The sequence below is a fragment of the Pteropus vampyrus genome, unplaced genomic scaffold, assembly GCF_000151845.1.
Source record: "Pteropus vampyrus isolate Shadow unplaced genomic scaffold, Pvam_2.0 Scaffold166, whole genome shotgun sequence".
In the NCBI taxonomy this organism is placed as follows: Eukaryota; Metazoa; Chordata; class Mammalia; order Chiroptera; family Pteropodidae; genus Pteropus; species Pteropus vampyrus.
Genome location: NW_011888947.1, coordinates 243,001 through 256,797, shown reverse-complemented (window position 1 = coordinate 256,797; position 13,797 = coordinate 243,001). Strand labels below are relative to the sequence as shown.

At 43.1% G+C, this 13,797-nt stretch overlaps 2 long non-coding RNA genes across 3 annotated transcripts in view; one reads left to right on the top strand and one right to left on the bottom strand.

Annotated features, from left to right (window-relative positions):
• The window catches only part of LOC111745813, a 27,216-nt gene that overhangs the window by 8,312 nt on the left and 5,107 nt on the right, over positions 1-13,797 (bottom strand). The window contains exon 3 of one of the 2 annotated variants that reach the window (XR_002782803.1): positions 10,099-12,183. The exons of the other annotated variant lie outside the window; for it this stretch is intronic. This is a non-coding gene — a long non-coding RNA (uncharacterized LOC111745813). Of the gene's footprint in view, positions 1-10,098; positions 12,184-13,797 lie in introns of those variants that run through there. 2 annotated transcript variants of the gene reach the window in all.
• On the top strand, positions 4,303-10,022 carry LOC111745814. The gene is made up of 3 exons (XR_002782805.1): positions 4,303-5,109; positions 5,401-5,600; positions 7,190-10,022. It is a non-coding gene; the product is annotated as an uncharacterized LOC111745814 (long non-coding RNA).

Sequence of the window (13,797 nt, the reverse complement as noted above, 5' to 3'; positions counted from 1 at the left end):
AAAAACTGTTTCCCACTGTAGCCCAATACCCTCTCTCCAGAGATGCAGTGAAGAATTAACCCTATAATAGACTCCCTCTTAAAACAAAATATGTTAATTTTTACTTCCTCATCCTGCAACAGTCCAATCAATCTTTGCTGTTAGAGAAAGAGGGTAAATTTGATTCAGATGGAAATCAAATTTATCTATTTATACAAGACCTAAGAGCCACAAACTCATTTGTAATTCCTTGCCACCCAGTGGTCCCTATTCTTTCCTCGGTCCCTGTTGATGCAGCCTGGTTTATGTAGTTGACCTCTGCACAGCACACTTTTTTTTTATCTCTGTCCATTCTGACTCCCAGTTATTTTTTAACATTTAAAGGGAGGCACTTGACATCTACCTTAGGGATATTGTGAGTCCCCCTCAATATTCTCCCAAGTCCTTAAGGCGGATATAGACTCTGGAGCCTTTACCCAAGGCTCCACGCTTGCTCAGTATGTTGATGATCTTTGCTCTGTAATCAAACTAAGCAAAGAGCTCTTACAGACTTTCTCATCCTCTTAAAGGCACTAGTTGAACCAGGCCATAAAACTTCCAGTTTAAACTTCGATGGGTCAAAACAACTGTTACCTACTTAGCATATGAGATATCTCAGGGCATTCAAAAGCTAACCCCCAAACGCCTTGAGTCAATTTATCCATCCCTCTTCCCCAAACTAAAAATCAGTTGAGTACAATTTTAGGGGCAGCTGGCGACTGGATTCCTAATTTTGCAGTCCTAGCTAACCCTCTGTATGTCCTGCTCCCAGACAACATCCCAGAGCCTATTCATGGAGGAGACAAAAGAGAATTAAAAATGTTAAATCAATCCTGCAGCCAGGCCGGGAGGACACCTACAGAACAAAGAAAGACTTCCACTGGGATCCCTAACAACCCATTTCCCCACACCTGTGAAGGGGAAACAGGAAAAAACAAGAGTCTTGAAGTGGCTGCCCTGCACAAGGTAAAACCATTCATTCTCCTTGGCTAAAACCCTGAGGAAGCTGTGGATTAAAGGCTGAGAAGTGCCAGCAGGCCTTTCACTCTACATATTCTTATCTTCTCACGCTGCATACTCTTCCCCTTCCTCACTGTATGCCCATATCAAAGGAAATGAGCTAACAAAGTCTTTTCAACTATAACTCACAGGAACTAAAGAATGACATATACAAACTGAATTCCCGGAATACTCACTGTCCCTCTCAGTGCCTTTATTCTGTCTCTCTCCCTGTCCTCACCTCTTTCTATTGTCCCTCCTGCTGTCCCTCTCACGCTCTGCCTCTGAGAGGAGACCACACTGTCTGTGAAGTGTTACCCCTTTTCTAAAAAACTTTCCTTTTGACTCTAACTTTGGCACGTGTGTTGAATTCTTTCTACACTCTCTGCCAAAGGACCCTCTTCTCTTGGTTCAGGGCTTGGTCTCCCCGCCAACTTGGGGATATTTGCCCTGTCCCGCATCGCTATTTCCTGGCCTTCAGAGGTATTAACCCCTGTCCACACCCCCAACTCTTGGCTTACCTAACTTTGACAAACTCTTTCATTTATACAGTCATGAAAATAATGGGATTGCTGGAGGCATCCTAGGACAATCTTTAGTCTCTCGAATAAGTATCATTGCTTTCTCCTCACGCCAATTAGATCCTGTGGCATCAGGCTTGCCCCCCCTGTTTACCTTTGGTGGTAAACAGTTGCCACTTTGATTGATGGAGCCAGTATTCTAACATGAGGCTCCCTCATTCACCTCTATGTTTCCCATGCTGTGTCCTCTATTTTACAAGTTCATAGGACTCAGCATCTCTCCACATGGCAGCAACAGACCACCTACGAACAGGCAGTTTTAACTAACCCGTCCATCATCTTACATAGGAGCAATCAATACCTTAAATCCAGCTGCTTTACCACCCCTTCCTGATGATAGAGAGACCACTCTAGTCCCCACGACTATCGGGAAACCATAGAAATGGTCTCAAAGCCACGAGAATCTCTCAGACATCCCTTTAGACAACCCAGGCTTGCTTTTATTTTGCTACGGCTCTTGTGAATGAAATTTTCAGGGAAACATAATAATAGGCTATGCCATAGTTTTTTCAAAGAATAGCTTGAAGCATATTCTTTGCCCACTGTAAAATCACCCCAGCTGTTAAACTCAGAGCTTTTGTTAAAGCTCGCACATTAGTAAAAGTAAAAACTGCCACCATCAACACAGACTCTAAATAGACTTTTGGAGTCTGTCTTGCTGTTGGCACAATTTGGAAATCCTGTGGCTTCTTCTGCAGGTACTCCCATTGCTGCTGGGCATATAATCCTACCCTGTTATAAGCCAATGTGGGCGAAAAAGGGGCCACACACTAGACCTGACAAGCTCAGCGGAGGCCAGCATGGAGGGCTCTACAAACTCAGAGACCCAAATTAACCACATAGAATGATCTCTACGTAAAAATTCCTAACTAAAGTAGGTCATCGCAGGTAGTTAATCCTGTGCCTGTAGCTTTCTTGACAAAGGTTAATCTTTGCCTTAAGTGAGCCTATCTATTCTCTTTTTGCATCTAAGATAACATTCCCTTGGAATGTCAGAGTGAAGCAGGACAGGGCAAATGACCCCGAGCTGGGGGAGACCAAGCCCGGCACTGAGAGAGAAGAGGGTTCTTGGTGGAGAGTGTCGAAAGAATTCAAACAAATGCCAAAGTGAGAGTCAAAAGGAACGTTTATTAAAGAGGAAGAACGGACACTAGAGAAAGCGAAGACAAAAAGCCAAGGCAGGGGGAAAAAAGCCCCGAGTGTGTTGGGGGGGAATCCAGTTTATACATCATTCTGTAGATCCTGTGAATTACAGTTTAAAGACTGGTAACCCATCTCCTTTGATGTGGACATACAGTGAGGAAGGATAACAGTTTGTAGGGTGAAAAGGTAAGAATACTGTAGGAGGAAAGGCCTGCTGTTAGTTCCCAGCAGAAGCAGGTGTCCTTGTGTCCTGGCTTCAGGGCTGAGCAACGTGTTGCAGTTTCTGAATACAGCTGTATTTAACACTTTAGTTCTCTTGCCTCCTACCTACATTCAAAGTTATCCCCTTTTCCAGACCCCTCAGGACACAACCCACTGCATCAGAGCAAGAGACCACAGAATCCCTCATGGTCATCTTGTTTTCCACACACCATCTCTATGTGTTGTAAATGTTAATTATTAACTCTCCTGGATCCACCGATGTAAAAGAAGTATGTGTCCCTCTGTTTTACTTTGTATTCAATCCCAGAAATGTTCCTGCTTTGCTTTTTCCTGCCCCCTTGATCTACCACCAATAGATTTCATGTAACCCCCCTGATGTCTCCTCCTTTGATTCTAATGTATAAAATAAGCTGCAAACCTGCCATCGTCTGGAGCATTTTCTTATTCCATTGAAATTTTGCTTCCTGGCAATTGTCATCAGTTTGGTTCAACTAAATTCATTACAATTTTCTACAGGTTTGGATGTTGCTTACACTGACACCATTCACCTTCCTTCTAAAATTATTACTGTTCATTGTTCAGCCCATTCTAAAACAACAACAACAACAACAACAACAAACAAAACAAAGCCTCACTGAATCTTCAGGAAACAACAGTGCTGACCGAACTGCAAAACATGAAGCTCAAAATGAACCCCCTTATCCTTTCTCTGCTCAGTTTTGAAATCTTTTATCCCTGACTGATATTAACGACCAGGCAAATGCCCTACAATCTGAAAAAGACGAATGGGTACAAAAGGGTGTTAAACAATTATCAAATGAATTATATATTGGCCAAATGAACTTCCTATAGCTCTAATTTTTTTTTTTTTTTGGCTTGCACTTATATCTCACCAAATGGGACATACGTGCAGACGGCGAATGGTTAAGGGACTAGAAGATAATTGCTTTTGCACCGGGATCTGCAAAATTTCTGACCAGTTATTTCCCAGTGTACTACTTATAATCTCACCAAATTCTGGAAGAAATCAGTGTACTTTAGGAAGTCCTCCTACACCCACACTGTCCTTTGTGGCACTCCAGATACATTTTATAGACTTGCCCCCAGTTTTAGGCTATTATCACTGTTTGATTGTTGTCTGCATGTTTAGTGGGTAGACTGAATGCTGTCTGACTAGATGTGCTGATGCCACAACCAAACAAGTAAAGTAACTAATAACTGAGATTATTCCATGTTTTGGCATTCCTTTATGGATTGAATCAGACCAGGAACTCATTTTACAGCAGAGATAACCACCTGCTTGCAAAAACTCTGGCGTATTCCTTAAAATTTCATACCCCATACCATCCTCAATCATTAGGGCATGTGGAATGTAAAAATCTGGGCATAAAAAGAACTGTGGAAAAGATCTCTCAAGAAACTGGATTTAAATGGCCAGAAGCTTTGTCTTCAGCCTTGATAAAGATCCAGAATACTGCAAATAGAAGATATGAATTAATCCATTTTGAAATAGTATTTAGACACCCAATGCCTACTGGCATCTTTAAACTCATGGGTTAAGTGAACGCTATGGAAACTTAAGTGAACAATTTGTTACTACGACTAGCTTATATGCAAGAACTAACTAGTGTGCTTGAAGTGTATACCAAAGGTAAAAGACGCATGGCCCCCGCTGACTGACGAGCTTGCCATCCCTTTTGACCAGGAAACTGGGCTTATGTCAAGGTCTTTAGCAGAAAACATGCACTGTCATCTCGATGGAAAGGGCCTTAGGAGGTACTGCTAACGACCTACACTGCCATCATAATAAAAGAAAAATCCTCCTGAGTCCACGCCCAGATCTTCATTCTCAAGATAACTGGGAGACAATCACTACAGGTGACCTTAAACTGAGGATTTCCGGGGTTGATTCCCAGATCCTCAGTGATGCAGGACAGGGCAAGTTCCCCCGAGTTGGTGGGGAGACCAGCCCCTGCACTGAGAGGAGAAGAGGGTCCTTTGGCGGAGAGTAGAAATTCCACACACACGACTAAGTAAGAGTCAAAAGGAAAGTTTATTAGAAAAGGGATAGCACTCCACAGACAGAGTGTGGTTTCCTCTCAGAGGCAGAGAGTGAGAGGGACAGCAAGAGGGACAATAGAAAGAGGTGAGGACGGTGAGAGAGACAGAATAAAGGCACTGAGAGGGACTATGAGTGTTCTGGGAAATCGGTTTACATATATTGTTCTTTAGTTCCTGTGAGTTATAGTTGAAAAGACTTTGTTAGCTCATTTCCTTTGATATGGGCATACAGTGAGGAAGGAGAAGAGTATGCAATGTGAAAAGATAAGAGTATGTAGAGTAAAAGGCCTGCTGGCACTTCCCAGCCTTTAATCCTCAGGTTCCCCATGGTTTTAGCCACAGGGAATGACTGTTGGTTCCTGTTTTCCCTTCACAGGTGTAGGAAATGGGTTGTTAGCCATCCCAGCAGAAATCTTCCTTTGTTCTGAAGGTGTCCTCCTGGCCTGGCTGCAGGGCTGATCAGCATATGGCAGTCTCTGATTGTGGCTTGAATAACATTTTAATTCTCTTGTCCCCTCCCTACATTATCAGAAGCAGACAGTGCCATGATGTACACATCTTTTCCAAAGATCACAGGTAAGAAACTTTGCTTTTACCTACCTCTTCACCCCCAATGAGCCCTTGCTTTTAAGACTCTCTAAATACACATATCCACACACACACATCTCCTCTTATTAATGAACATTTCTGCCCCCCTCCAAAAAAATTTTATTAATTTTTTTTTTTTTGATAACTTACTGGAGAGTGGTTGTCTCTATCTACTTTCTCTAAGTTTCCACCATGGATTCTATTTTAAACTGTGTCTCTCTCTTACTCTCTTTTTCAACCGGTCAGGTACAGACAAAATAGCCCCTTATGTTAGTTTACCAAACCCTGGCTACATTAACTAATCGATCTGACTATCGGTTATGTCAGCATCTAGATAATGCAAAAGAGCCTGAAAAAGTCTTTGTTCCAGTCAATTTGAACACCTAGTAGACTGAATACGAAAGATGGATGTGCAACAGGCTATGGTATCCATGATAAGACAATCGTCACTCTGCTTCTTCTGATGAGTCCTTTGAAGCTCAAAGACTGTCCTTTGCCCAGGTAAAGGCAATAGGAAAAAATTTTTCCTTTACATTGAGAACAGATGTGACTTTATACCTTTCCTGGGTGACATATCAGAATAATATTGCAATCAAACTCTTTGGTTCCATTCCATAGGAGGCATTTTTAAACTTCTTCAGAAAATTGCAAATGACTCTAGCACTACTTTTGTAGAAAATCCATGTGTTTAAGAAAAACGCCTGCCAAATAACCAAATGTTCTAGATCACTCGTAAACCACCCATGTACAACTGGGAGTATTGCCACTGCCCCTCTGATTAAGTTGGCCAAAGCCACAAACTGTATATATCGATGGACCAAAAATCTGGACTTATTTGGTTAGGGTTCAGAACCAAGCTTTGTAGCTGCTGGAACCAGAATACAGGCCTCTTGTCCAGCTATTTCACAATCTGTTCTGCTCTTACAGATTGACAGCACGCATGGAAAACGGAGGTGTATAAACGATGACAGTATCATTGACAAAAGCAAGAGAATACTCTGGAACCTGGGAATTACAGATTCCACTTTAACCTTGTCTGTAAACCACACTGGTCTTTTCATTTTATATGGTATTGATACGGGCCATTATTTACAAAATGTACTCACAGAACTTTTAAAAAAAATAATTAATTAGTTAATTCTTTTATGGTGACATTGGTTAAAGTCACAGAACTTTTAATTGCTTTATTTACTTCCCCTGGGAAAAAGCCCCTCTCCCTCAAACTCAGGTAATTACCCTGAAACTTGTGACTCGAGTTATTGATTAAGTAACTCAGGTCCTCCAGTTATTGACTCAGGTCCTCTGGTTATTGATTAAGGATCACTGGATCACTGAAGCTTAGTGTTCTTCTCAGTCCATTGTAAGCAGAAATGGCCTTCTGCCAGGCAGAGCCATTGTATTCACAGGGAGGAGGGAACCCTTAACCCAGGGCATTCTTTCTGTAAGTAATATATTAACCAAGTCTGTCTTCCTTTACTAAGCTTATTCTTTTTACTTAAAAAGAAAATCAATAGTAAGAAAATTAATAGATATATGATTTAAATAACAAGTGGACATCTTCCTTTCCTCCTTTCTAGGGACAGGTGTGGCATTTTGGCAAGATACATCTTTCAGCAGAACTCGAGACCCTGTTCTGACTGAGACAGAGAGGGAAAGAGCTCCATGAGACCCTAACAGGCATGAACTACAACCCTCATCAGCAGGAAGCAGATACAGAAGAGACCTCCCGTCCCTTGACATCCATGCTAATAAGAAGGGGTTCATGGCTCTTAGAAAAAAGTTAGGCAGGAAAGTTAGACAGGGGGTTTCGGGTCCTCTGCAAAACGCTGAAGCCATCCTGTTCTAGAAAAGGCTTGCCCCAGTCTGCCCAAAATTAAGTAAGCCAAAAGGTATTTTTAGGCTAAAAAGTAACTTCCACAAAGAAACAAGCAGGCAGATTATTAGGTACTAGTTTAAGCCGGTCGCTTTGAACCTGTGCAATGGAGACCATAATGACCCCTAACTCACCTGAGCCTCATTATGGCATCATTATAGTATGATGCATATGCCCGGAAATTCATTAATATCATTATAACAGAATGAATTCTGGGAACAAACATGCGCAGAAAGTAAATGATGAGTCACTGACTGAGTCCTGTCGATTTTAGTTGTCAATCAAGGAAGCCCACTTCTCTGTGAAAAGTAACTACCGACAGTTAAGTAGGAATAAAAACCCCAAAGGCTTTGCTACCAGGCCTTTGAGCCATTCTTCTCTTATTCAGCTCCTCTTCCATGTCTGGGAGTGTACTGTTGTTTTACTCTCCCTTCCAATACAGCTATTCTTTTCTGCTGTACTTCGGTGTCTTGCTCAATTCTTTGTTCGAGACAGTAAGAGCCTGGACAACGTGTCGAGAGGGAAACAGAACCCCCACTCTCTGGTAAAGGTGACGAGGTATATATAAAGAGTTCCCACCTAAATGATCAGGACAATGTGGACTTGGATACCTGGCTCCTTCTGTCACTAAACACTCCATCCTAAATGCCAGCCAAGTTTCAAGCCTGGGCTCCTTTGCTCATAAAGCCATGCCATATAAACATGCTAGTAGAGAAACTGTAGAAAATCCTCTTGTGTATCACAGCTCCAAGTTCTTTTCAGGATTAAGGGTCTTCTTCCCAAATTTTAGAGATTACAAATTGGAAAAAGCAATCTTAAATCTCTCCATGGTAATGGAACAAGAGTTTAATATCATGATGCAAACTCTGAAGATACTCCAGTCAGAAGTTAACAGCTTAAAATCTGCGGTTCTCCAACATAGTCATGTGTTAGATTCACTGACTGCCCAACAAGGAGGAGCTTGTGCAATCATCAGTGAAGAATGTTGCTTCTATGTAAACCAAAGGGACAAATAGTATCTAACTTAAATCTGTTTTTAAAAAGTATTAATATTCTCCATCAGATTATAAAAAGAGGACAAAGACACTTTATTGGACTGACATATTCTCAGAAATGGGAGACTGATTTAATGGGGCATGGAGAAATATACTCTAATTTTTCTTTTCTATTTGTTTATCTTCACGCTAATCTATGTTCTTTTCTCTTTCTGCAGATCCCTCCCCACTGGGCTACTAACTCACTTCTCTCCACAGCCACTAGCTCAGATTTTGATCTGTGACACTCCTAGGGGAGTTTCAGAGGAGGGAACTGTGGGGGATCAGAAGTGAGTTTCCCTGGAATGTGCCACCTTAGCATACAGATTACTTTGAATTGAAATCAATTAAAGCCCAACAAGAGTTTTTACTTCCCCTTTTTCTTAAAGAGAGTTAGAAAGGAAAATCTGCTTCAGGAAGGGAACCTTGGCATGACCACCCTAAGCATTTTCACCTCAGCATTAGTCAAGCATGTTTACTAGATCACTCTCTGTGTCCCATTGTTTTTGAGTTGCCCAGCAAAAATTTACCCGTCGTGTGTATTCAGCTCTTCCTCAAGTAGCTGTAAATCGCCCATTGTCACTTCTGAGACCCTGTTCCCCCTTTTCTCCATTATCCAAACTGTTATATATTCCCAATGGTTGTCCTAACTGTCATATATACTTGATGTTGCCTCATTGCCTTTGGAATTTTCATGTTTATGCGAACCCCACCCCACCCCATTCACACATTAAAATTTTGATTTTTCTCCTGTTAATCTGCTGTATGTTGTTTGAATTATTCAAAGAACTAAAGGGGAAAGGGGAAATTTTCCCTATTCCCCACAATAGTGTTTAGCTGGGCCAGGACTTATAAATATTTTATGTCGTTTAATTTTTGCATTAACCATAGTTGTGAAGAGGAATTTTCACTCAAAAGGCTAATCAGCTCTTTGTTCTGTAGATATGCTTGCTGCATAGGCCATACTCAAAATTAACTAAAGACTCATCTTCCCTTTTGCTTGTTCTGTCTAAGCAACAAATGTAACTGCCTGTACCCTCTAGCAACTCTCACATTTTGTAACTCTTTATAACTACCTGCAATCCATAGCAACTCCCTCACTTTGTAACCACCTGAGAACAAATTAACCAATCAACCCATGCCAAATAAGTTCTATATAAGGAATGTTGCAACTCGGCTTCAGGCCCAGATCTTCAGAGAGCTAGCTCCTCTGGGACCGCCGGCATAATAAACCTGAGTTCTCCAGCTCTCCGAGCGCTGCTTGGTTTCTAACTGGTCTGATTTTTTGCAACTTTTCTACAACATTTTGACCCTATTAGTAGTTCCTATTTGTGCTGAAGAAATAAGGCAGTAAGTTTAATAAGTGGCCAGGCCCAGCTTCAGACCCAGGGTGGGCCTTAAATCATAGCTGCAATGCTGTGGCCATGCACTGACTGTACCTCTTACATAGGCAACCATGCCACCTGCCCTCAGGGGGCAGATCTTGAGCTTTATTTCAGTTGCTTCTGGTGGCTCCCTGCAGCTTTGTTGTCCTTCATTGGAATAACCCCCCATTCTGGTGAGAAAAGAACTCCATGACTTTCCTTCCAGAATCTTGTCAGCTTTATTCAAATGCTCAGCGGGTCACCCAACTTTCTGAAGTTTATAGGGTAGAAATGATAATAGTGTCTGTAGCTTGTGGAAGAACCCAAAGCCTCAAGCATTTCTGAGTACTGGTAATGCAGGATAGGGCAAATTTCCTCCGAGTGGGCCAGCACTGAGAGAGAGGGTTCTTTGAGTGAAAGAGAAAATTCAAATGCATGCCAGAGTTAGAGTCAAAAGAAAAGTTTATTAGAGAAAGGATAATGCTCCACAGACAGAGCATGGTTTCCTCTCAGAAGCAGAGAGTGAGAGAGCCTGAGAGAGACTCAGAGGGACATAGAGAGAGGGACAGAGACAGTGAGAGGGACAGAGTAAAGACTCTGAGAAGACTGAGAACAAGGCACTGAGAGGGACCAAGAGAAAGACATCGAGAAGGACCTTGAGTGTTCGAGGAATCCAGTTTATGTATCATTCTTAGTTTCTATAAATAAAGATTTTATTTGCCCATTTTCCTCTGATATGGGCATACAGTGAGAAAGGATAATAGCATATCGCAGGAAAGGGTAAGAGTATGTAGCGTGAAAGGCCTGCTGGCAATTCCCAGCCATTGATCCATAGGTTCCCCCACGATTTTAGCTGTAGGGAATAAATGATTTTATTTTGTGTAGGGCATGACTTAAAGACTGTTTTCCTGTTTTTTCTTCACCGTGTGGTGAAATGGTTTGTTAGCAATCCTAGCAGAAATCTTCCTTTGTTCTGCAGGTTTCTTCATGGTCTGGCTGTAGGGCTGATCAGTGTATTGCAATCTCTGAATATTGCCTCCTCCCTACATTAGTAAGAAGCTAAGTTGGAGATTATAGGGCTAGGTTTTTTACTTAGGGCTCAGCTAAGTTAAAAAAAAAAAAGTAGTTTGCTTGTATTTCAGGCACTGGGATTATGACTAGCCACCATGAGGGTTATGCCCTGCTTCTCAGCTTTGCTCTTAGCCTAGCCTTGTCAATGTGCTCAGAAAGTGTGCTTTGCTTCTTGAAGGTCACGAGGGAACAGCAGTAGGAAATAGATTAAGAGTTCAGGCCTAGCCATCAGTGGATAGATGGATAAGTAAAATGTAACATAGCCATACAATGGACTACTATGCACCCATAAAAAGGATTGAAGCACTGACACATGCTACAGCATGGATGAACTGTGAAAACAGTACGTTCAGTGAAAGAAGCCAGGTGCATGGTATTATATGGTTCTGTTTATATGAAATTCTCAGAAAAGGCAAATCTAGAAAGACAGAAGGCACATTAGTGGTTGCCAAGGAGGAGGATGGGGAGTGACTGGGTTTCTCTTTGGGGTGATGAATTGTCTGGGAACTAAATAGTGGTGATGGTTGCACAATATTGTGACTGTGTAGACGTCTCTGAATTGAGTGGGACTCAAAGCCAACAGAAGCTGGGGAAGTGTGTCCATGCAGAGTCAGCTTATGGCTGGAAGGAGGGACAGAACAGATGTGCCACTGCCCTACAGAGGGCCAGGGGCCCACCGGGTGGCCTCCATGAAGGGTCCCACGAATGCTGATGTCAGCTTGCAGATTGTCAGGACCCAAGATTTCCTCAGGCTGCCCATCTCTAGGACATTTGACATCTTGTCTTTCGTTTCTTATGGAGTGAAAGGCGGGGGCTGGAGTGGTGAGGTAGCTCCAGCCAGTCAGCTCTCTTGGTGGCTAGCCCAGGCCAGCAAGAGGAAGCTGCAAGGAGTGGGTGAAGTGGCTCCAGCATCATCTGTCTTGTCCCCGTGGACTATTCCAACCCAGTGAACATGGGAAGATCTTAGCTGCCTCTGCTCCCGATGCCCGTGTGGCTGGAGAGCTTCTTAGACGAACCCAGATGGCCTCCAGATGAGATCCTGCTCACTGTGCCACAACAGCCTCTGAGCGCTCCATTCTGGGGGTGCTCTATATGTCACTCCAATGCCTCTCCAGCCTCCATAGGGCTGTACCTGCCTGATGAGGGTCAGACCTCAATCATTTCCATATTCCCCAACTCAGCAGTGCACATGTGCTTCTCTTTTACTGCATTTTGCCCTTTTTTAGGTCCTAGAAATGAGTGGGAGATGGAAAAACAGACAGGCTATGACTAAGCGAAAGCATAGCTCTCACAACTTAAATGACAAGACGAAGTCAGTTGCAGGGAGAGGGAGCACTCCATCCTTGATCAGATTTCTCTACCTTTCCTCCAAGACCTGCATCCCCAGCCTTCTAGGTCCACTGAAGGCAACTCTTTCCTCCAAGCTGCTGGCACCAAACACTTGGCTTTATTCTCAACACCTCACTTTCTCTCTTATCTCACAGCCAGCGGGGCTGGATCACAAACAAAGGTGTCTAGCATCCAATCCTCTTACTGCTCTTGCCATGTGGCTCTGCTGGGTGGTTTGCAGTCTACCTGTGTCTGTCCTCTGCAGGAACAGAGATGAGACCTGCCTGCTCTGCAGTGTCCTCACTCCCATTGGAGCAAAGCCCCACCTGTACGTGGTCCCCAAGACCCCTCAGAACCCATCCCTTCTGCTCAGATCTCTGTCTTCTTCTCTTGACACCGTATCCCTTGCTTACGTGATCTTGGCCACGCCAGTCTCTCTGCTGCTCTGGAACTTTCCAGAACCATCAGCAGTATGTGCACAGCTTGTCCCCTCGCTTGCCCCCTCAGATGTCAATGTCTCATGAGTCCACCCTGACCTCATACCTGGCTCCCTGCCTCCACTCTGTTTTTTCTGGGGCCCTGGTCTCCTCTAGCATATTTCACACTTGCTTATTCCATCCATCATCTTAGTACCATCTGCCCTGCAGATGCAAGCTCCCCCCGGGCCTGGGCCTGGGTGCTTTGCTGTTTCATCTACCAATGTACCCTTCTTGTCTTACACACTAATCGGCATGTACTGGTGGAAGGTTTTCATTTGTTGGATGTTACATTGTTGCGAAGCTGTGAGTTTCATTATGAAATACTGAAAACAACAACAATAACAACAAGGAATATGTAAGGATATATATGAAAAGCCTATTGTTTGATGTCTCCACCTTTGATTTGTGTTTATGTGTTCAGGGACTTAGACCCCCTGTAGGGTGGCCCTCTTTGAATTTCCAGGATCAGAAGATTTCACTTTGCTTAAAAATAATTCTCTTATTTCATTGCTACTAAAAAAAAATAAATAAATAAAATCCCAAACTGACACAGGATATTGATAGAATAATCTCGATGTTGAAAAAATACACAGCCTTAATCTTCAATACAACAGTTGGCGAACATATCTCCAGGATGGTAGAAACAGAAAATCTTTTTTCCTTGTTGACATACATTTTAACATTTCCGTAGACATGGGAGTCAGACATTTCTACTGCTCATCCTCAAAAGTGTAATTGAGCCCGTGCATTAGTAGATATGAGAACAAGTTGACCCTCATGTTGAACTTGCTCCCACCTTGCCCCGGACTGCAAGGCACACTCTTGCCCGGTGCCACATCCCGGCGCCGAGCCATGCTAGGATTGATGTGCGTGTGCTGGGAAGCAGCTCTGGCAATTCCGTAGAGTCTAGAGAGAACTGCGCTCTTTGCAGACACGGCTTTCAGAGCTACACAAGCTACTTGGCCTTCCTCTCAGTTTTGGACACAAGGCTGCAGAGCAGATGCCACACACACCAGGAATAGGAGGTCAGAGCTG